This window comes from Apium graveolens, chromosome 7, assembly GCF_009905375.1.
Source record: "Apium graveolens cultivar Ventura chromosome 7, ASM990537v1, whole genome shotgun sequence".
Classification (NCBI taxonomy): Eukaryota; Viridiplantae; Streptophyta; class Magnoliopsida; order Apiales; family Apiaceae; genus Apium; species Apium graveolens.
Genome location: NC_133653.1, coordinates 21,390,932 through 21,398,532, shown reverse-complemented (window position 1 = coordinate 21,398,532; position 7,601 = coordinate 21,390,932). Strand labels below are relative to the sequence as shown.

Here is a 7,601-nt window from a genome sequence, read left to right as displayed (position 1 = left end):
TTATATACCAACAGAAAAATAATTAGCTGACATTTTTACTAAACCTTTGGATGAAGCAGCTTTCACTATTTTTGTAAGTGAAATTGGATTGCTAAATTTTTCATCCTAAGGCAAGAACTCAACTAATATTTTGAAGCAGATTAATCTCAAGTAAATCAAAATTAATTTGATTAAATTGGAAATTACACTACAACAAAATAGGCCAATTACGACGGCCAACTTACGACGGAAAAAAATGTGCGCCCAACTTACGACGGAAAAAATAAAACGTCATAAATATTTACGACGAAATCCAAAACTATCGTAAGTTTAATATTTTATTAATAAAATTATGCACGACGCGATTAAACAAAAATGAAAATTATTTGAAGTTGCGACGATTTAAACATTTCGTCGTAAGTTAATTATTTTTATTAAAATTTTAATTTGAAATTGAATAAAAAAATATTTTATCTAAATTTACAACGAAATATTTGCGACGGAAAAAATCGGATCATCAAATTTCCGACGGAAATTAAAATTCGTCGTAAGTTATCAAAGAGGGAAATTTAACTTTTTCCCAAAAAAATTTGGCAGGAAAATAAAAAATCATTTGAAATTGCGACGATTTGAACATTTCGTCGTAAGCTAAATATTTTTATTAAAATTTTAACTTGAAATTAAATGAAAAAAATATTTTCATCTAAATTTACGACGAAATATTTGTGACGGAAAATATTGGAACATCCAATTTACGACGGAAATTAAAATTCGTCGTAAGTTATCAAAGAGGGAAATTTAACTTTTACCCCAAAATTTGGGAGGTAAATTTGACTGTTCTAAAATTTTCTAGATAATAATTTATGACGGATTCCGTCATAAATTAGCACATAAATTTTGATAATTTAAATTTTTAAAAAATATTATTTCATGATCCAACCATATTAATGTCAGCATTTATTTGTTTGGTTGACATTTCAAGAATTTCAGAAAAAAATTAATTTTTTTGATAAAATAGTTTAATATAAAACATTGATGATATCACTAATATATATATATATATATATATATATATATATATATTGTCATCCATACAGTTGAATCGGTGAAAAATATTTTTAAAATAATCGAACCACAAATTCAGAACTAAAAACTAGTTAGCTGTCCTAGTCAAACTGATGTTTGACTGTTAAAATGTCAAACCAAATAAAACTATTTTGATATGAAATTTTGGTTATATCACTAATATAAATATATATCTATTGACATCCATACGGTTAGATCGTTGAAAAATATTTTTAAAATAATCGTAACACTAATTCAGGATTCAACACTAGTTAGCTGTACTAGTCAAATAAATGCTTGACTGTTAAAATGTAAAACCAAATAAAATTATTTTGATATGAAATTTCGGTTATATCACTAATATATATATATATTTGTTGAGATCCATATTGTTGGATCGATGAAAAATATTTTTAAAATAATCGAACCACAAATTCAGAACTAAACACTATTTAGCTGTCTTAGTCAAACTGATTTTTGACCGTTAAAATGTCAAACCAAATAAAATTATTTTAAAATGAAATTTTGGTCATATCACTAATATATATATATGTATATATTGACATCCATATGGTTAGATTGTTGAATGTTTTTTTAAAATAATCGTAACACTAATTCATGATTCAACACTAGTTAGCTATACTAGTTAAATAAATGCTTGATTGTTAAAATGTCAAACCAAATAAAAATATTTTGATATAAAATTTTTGTTATATCACTAGTATATATATATATATATATATATTGACATCCATATGGTTAGATCATTGAAAAATATTTTTAAAATAATCGTAACACTAATTCAGGATTCAACACTAGTTCGGTGTACTAGTCAAACAAATGCTTGACTGTTAAAATGTCAAATCAAATAAAATTATTTCGATATGAAATTTTGGTTATATCACTAATATATATATCGATTGACATCCATATGGTTGGATCATTGATTTTTCTTTTTTAAATAATTGAAACACAAATTTAGGATTAAACAATAGTTAGTTGTACAAGTCAAACTCATGCTTCAATATTAAAATGATAAACCAAATAAAATTATTCTAATATAAAACTTTGGATATATTACTAATATAAATATATATTTATTTATTGACATCCAAACAGTTGGATCGTTGTAAACTAAAATTTTAATTAGTTAATTAAAATTTTAAATGTATCTAAAGATGGAAAAATTCTTTAATTAATTAATTATATTTTGAAACTAATTAAATTAAGTACTTTTTTTGCTTAGAAAAAGAAAAAATTTATATATTTTTAAAATAGACTCAACTATAATTTCATTTTTATTGGCCGGATTGCGGGGAGTAAAAATTCTGAAATTTCTAAGTGTCGGGTAATTTAACCATTTTCTTTTCCCCGACCCCTCTTTATTATATCTTTCTGAAGGCCTTCTCGCCCTCTCTCTGGCCTCCGTCTTCAAACCCTAGCACTATGCCACACTCTCCTCTCTTATAAACCCACTATTTCATTCTCGAAATCCCTAATTTTTATTTATTCTACCTGAATTTGAGGTAAACTGTGTTTATTTTTTCTCAATTTCATTTCTTATTCTTTCTGTAATTTGATTGATAATGATTGTAATTGATGTGTTTGTCTGTTTAATTGTAGGTGTGATAAGTTTGGAGAAGATGTTGGATGAAGAGAGAGATGGGGTGGAGTTGGATCTGTCCTCTCCGATGGGCAGAAGCTTTAAGAGAAATTTCAGGGCGACTGGTAAGTACATTCTTAAATTTGTGCATAATTTCTTTGTAAGTACATACTTAAATTTGTGCATAATTCAACATCCCACTATCAGAAGATTGATGCTCGGAAGGTAAAACTCTTGGCTCAGTTGGCCTTTAGCTTATTTTTTCTATACATAAAAGTTGATGTGAAATAATTTCTGATTTAAATTTGGTTGCAGGGGTTTATGAAAGGCACCTTACAAGGGAGTTTTGGATGCAAAAAGATCGTTAATGGTAGACATAATTTGTTGTTGTCAACTAAGAAATTTGAACTGAATTGCCTTAGAGACAAAGAAATGGATGTGAAAGCATCATCATTAGACGACTATGTGAAAGCATCAGCATCAGCTTTAACATTAGCATTAGACTCAACTATAATTTTATTTTCATTCGACAAGTATACCTCTTTACCAGACAGCTACTTACAAGCAGGTAACTTGAGTTCTAAGATCATGCGGAGACTTTTGTTTATGAATCTATGTATATATTTTATGCCAAAGTTTAGGGCAGAACTTGTAACAAGGACTTGTGTATGTGAGCACGCTTGTGTTGTATAGATAAATATATTTTCAGTTTTTAGTCACTTGCATTTGTTTAAATTGATTGTAATACTTCAAGAAATATAATCGACTGCATACATAATTCTACAGTCTGCTATATATATTTTATATGATTGGAGTCTCGAAAGGAACTTTACATGCTTCACAGGTTTTTTGCATATTTTGACTTCAGCAAAGCCACTGACTTTGAATATATTTTGCAGCCTAACGCTGTCGAATATGGTCCCTATGACTACACAAGAGGAGGAAATCAAACAAGGGATGCATTGGAAAGGTTTTATATATGTTGGATACATAACATATATTTCATTGTTATGTACTTTACCTGTTAAGCAAGAATCTTTTTTTATTCTCAGCATCTTGGCAAAACTTGACAAGGCTGAAAGAGCACTTTGCTTCAAAAGTGGAATGGCTGCTTTGGCTACCGCAATTCATATTGTTGGAACTGGTGTTTTTCCTTCTCTTTGCCTCTAATATTAAATCTGTGCATATCCAATACTTCTATAAATTTTTGGCTAAAAGGTCAATAACACGCTTGTGGATACGAAGCTCAAATCTGTCCCACGTGTTGGTTCTTATAAATTTCGGAATAAACATGTCAAAAATAGAATATTAAATAAAAAATGTATAATTTTATAAGCAGGAGTATATCACTGCATAATATGATGTATGGTTAGTGTGTTAACACAACATATACAAGTGTGTACCAAAAAACAAGCCTGGTTCTTCAAATTGCCCGAATAAAGGGAACTTTATATGACGATTTCTTCATTTCTACAGCACAAGCAGGATGTGCTCATCCAATCAAGAAAGGATAGCAGATCCATAATAAAATACAACTTGGTGTGTGATTAGAATGTACCTATAGGTGTCACAAACTCCATTTATAACAAAAAAACAGAGAGAAGGGTGAAGAATGAAGATTGGTCGAGGTAAGTACATACTTAAATTTGTGCATATAAATTTATTGTAGATTGTTTAAGGAAAGTTTCAGCAACTTTTTCTTTGATTCTCATATTAATGTGATGCATTAATCTGCTATCCCAGAATATTAATAGCTGTTTTTGTCAGCAGAATGAGTACAATTTAACTTTTTATCTTTGTGATCATGGGAGTTAAAGACTTGACGATACTAGAAGAAATCTGGAGAGACGTTGACATTGTTGTTAACATAGCTGCTACAACTAACTTCGACGAAAAGTCTCTATTATCTTGTACCTATATTGCTCATTTCGTTATCAACTTTTTTAATATAAGTATAGTCTATAGATATATTATATGGTATTGCTACTCTCTCCATTTCTTATTAATTTTATTTCTATTTCAGAAACTAATTTATACTACTCTGAATAATATTGTATAGCTTATAATTTCCTTGTCGACGTAGATGTGATGCTTAATTACATAATATATATGTACGAATAATCACTAGTCTATATGTACATAGGTATTACTATCAACTTGATTGTTGAAATATTGGATATAGGTATGACATTTCACTAGCTCTAAACATATTTGGAGCAGAACATGTGTACAACTTCGCCCTCAAGTGTAGCAACATGAAATTGCTTCTGCATGTATCCACTCGTAATTAACTGTGTGATGAGTAATTTTCAATTTCCTATAATGTGTTACATCTAAAATACCTGTATTGATGGCCTGTAGATTGTAACTAATGGTCCTTCTATTAAGCATATGTTTGCGGAGAAAAAAGTAGACTCATAATGGAGGATCCATATAAAATGTGGGAAACACTTAACGGATAAGGAGGATTCGACATTTACAAAGAGAAGCAAATTATTGAGGATGCACTCTCTCAGCTCAATCACGAAAATCCTTCCAATGAAACTATTACCCTAGCCTTGAAGGAGTTGGGGATCCCAAGGTAATTTACGTAATTTGCTTAAATGTAGGTCACCAAACTGTAGTCAATTAGTGAGGTAGCTTACGTTAGAGTCGTTATTATATTTTCTTTAGGAATAAATTAATTAAAATAGAGGGGTATGAAATGTTGTCTGTCAAGCGCAACAGGGACATATGAAAACATTAATATATCTTTACTACATTGTACTTATTGGTTACCAATACATGAAGAATTAAATTTTACAACCATAAAAACATAATATCCTGCCCAACATCGAGGAGAAAGATCTCTCAAATATATCCAACAATTATTGACTGCGATTCGTATATACGATAAGTCCCCATGTTACATAATACTTCTAGCCTTCTAGGAGTATATATTAGCATTGCCACGGTATATTTAATTCACAGCCTAGCCATCAAAAAAAGTAATTAATTATTGGAGTAGTAGCCTTATAGTCAATGTTTTGGATCAGTAGCAAAGGATGGGAAATAGAGATAGGTACTTTATGGTTTAAAGTCTTTTCTACCCTCAGATTTGTTGGGTCCATTTATGGCAATAGAGTTGGGGTTGATTTGAAGTGATAAGAAAATTGCCTAACAAAATGATACTAATATTTTTGTAAATTTTGGTTTGAAAGATTTGATGTAACAATAGGATTGATGTAAAAGTGGATATTTTGCTTGAATTATTAACAGGAAAGATAATTGTGTTGGACGAAATGTGCCCCATTGTCTTGTTCGGGAGTGCCACGCCGTAAGATGAAGAGAAGAATAAAGGTTTGCGGATGAACATTCCTGGTTTCGGGAGTTATTAGTTCATGTAAAACTTAGCTTGCATTCTGATTCTAGTTTATACAGAATGTAAAAACTTAGCATGCATTCTGATTCTAGTTTATACCGAGGAAATGTAAAAATATAGTTAATTTGTGATTACGGAAGAAAATTCATAGTTATTTCTAAATTTTGATTTATTCAATTGCGTGGATGATTGCTTGTTATTTGATTTTGATTTCGGATTGAGCTACGATTGTATGTAGATCGGTATTTGTGATTGTACACGTTTATGATCCAATTTGAAATCCGAAAAGGCTGAAAACTGGAAAATCTGGAAAATTAGTATTTGGTTATTCTGGAAAACAAACTTACGACGGTTGTTCTTTATACATTCCGTCGTAATTATTCTCGTAAAATAAACTTACGACGGATGTTCTTCGTATATTCCGTCGTAATATAGCCATTTTCATATTTATTTATTTTTTTGATTTTTTATTTTCCAAGGTTGTAGGCCCCAGCTTCTAAATTACGACGTTTTTTCTATCGGAAATTTCTAATTTACGACGCATTTTTCCGTCGTAAAATTATGTTTTATCTTATAAAAAGTGGGTCGTAAAATCATCGTATTTTGGTATCTTACGACGATATATTCCGTCGTAAGTAGATTTATTATTTTATTGAGTATGTGGTCCCCTTTTTCCTAACTTGCGATGCAATTTTATCTTGTGACGAAAAAATGAACTTACTACTCGACCAAAAACGACTTTTTTTCCGTTGGCTCAATTACGACGATTTCAGTTCAAAAAAACCGTCATAAATGGCCAGATTTGTTGTAGTGTTAACTGAAATATGAATTATAAATATTTCAGAAATCTCTATATATTTGTTATTCAAATTCAATTAACTTGGAATCTTTCAAATTCTAAGTAAACTGCTCAGTTGTTAATTAACATTCCTAATAAATAAAATTAACAAAAGGCAGAATTACAATATCAAAAAATATTTAGAAAACTGAGTTCTCGATAATTATAAATTGACTTTTCGACAAGTCATCCTAGGACTTCTCGAGTGAGTCCTTGATAAGTCAATTTACTGACTTCTCGAGTGACTTCTCGATAGGTTTAAAATGACTTATCACGAAGTCCTTGTAGAGTTCTTTAGTAGTGTTCATTCACGGAGTTCTCTACAAGTACACTTTTTTTTTTCTTATCACTAACTCAGAACTGAGATAATTTAAGTTGCACTACACCATAAACAACCTATTGCAACTAAAAAAATGTTGAAATAGGTCCAAAATATGTTGCTGTAGGCCCAAAATATTGAAAGGCGATAGTTTTGTGGTGGTTTTTTCGATGTTGCCTTTGGGGTCAATAGAAACACCATCATTCTCTATGCCAACATATATTTTATGTTGAAACAGAGTGCAACATCAACAATATTGTTATCCTATACCAACATACTTATATGACACATGACAAATAAGATCCCCACTGTGCCATGTCTCATGTGCCACGTCACATGTGCCACATTAGCACATATGGGGCCCAACTTTTCCATATCAGCATATGTGAGGCAATCATTTAACACTTTATAGGAGCAATGGAAAATTTTCATTTAC

The 7,601-nt window shown here is 30.2% G+C and overlaps 1 long non-coding RNA gene across 3 annotated transcripts; it reads left to right on the top strand.

Moving 5' to 3' along the window:
• Positions 1-2,401: 2,401 nt before the first annotated feature.
• On the top strand, positions 2,402-6,142 carry LOC141672531 (uncharacterized). Of its 3 annotated transcripts, none has more exons than XR_012555580.1 (8): positions 2,402-2,570; positions 2,668-2,772; positions 2,963-3,017; positions 3,547-3,617; positions 3,700-3,791; positions 4,124-4,275; positions 4,418-5,228; positions 5,906-6,142. It is a non-coding gene; the product is annotated as an uncharacterized LOC141672531 (long non-coding RNA). The 3 variants fall into 3 exon arrangements; XR_012555579.1 differs by having other exon boundaries at positions 3,700-4,275; positions 4,418-4,920; positions 5,009-5,228; XR_012555578.1 differs by having other exon boundaries at positions 3,700-4,275.
• The last annotated feature ends 1,459 nt before the right edge of the window (positions 6,143-7,601 follow it).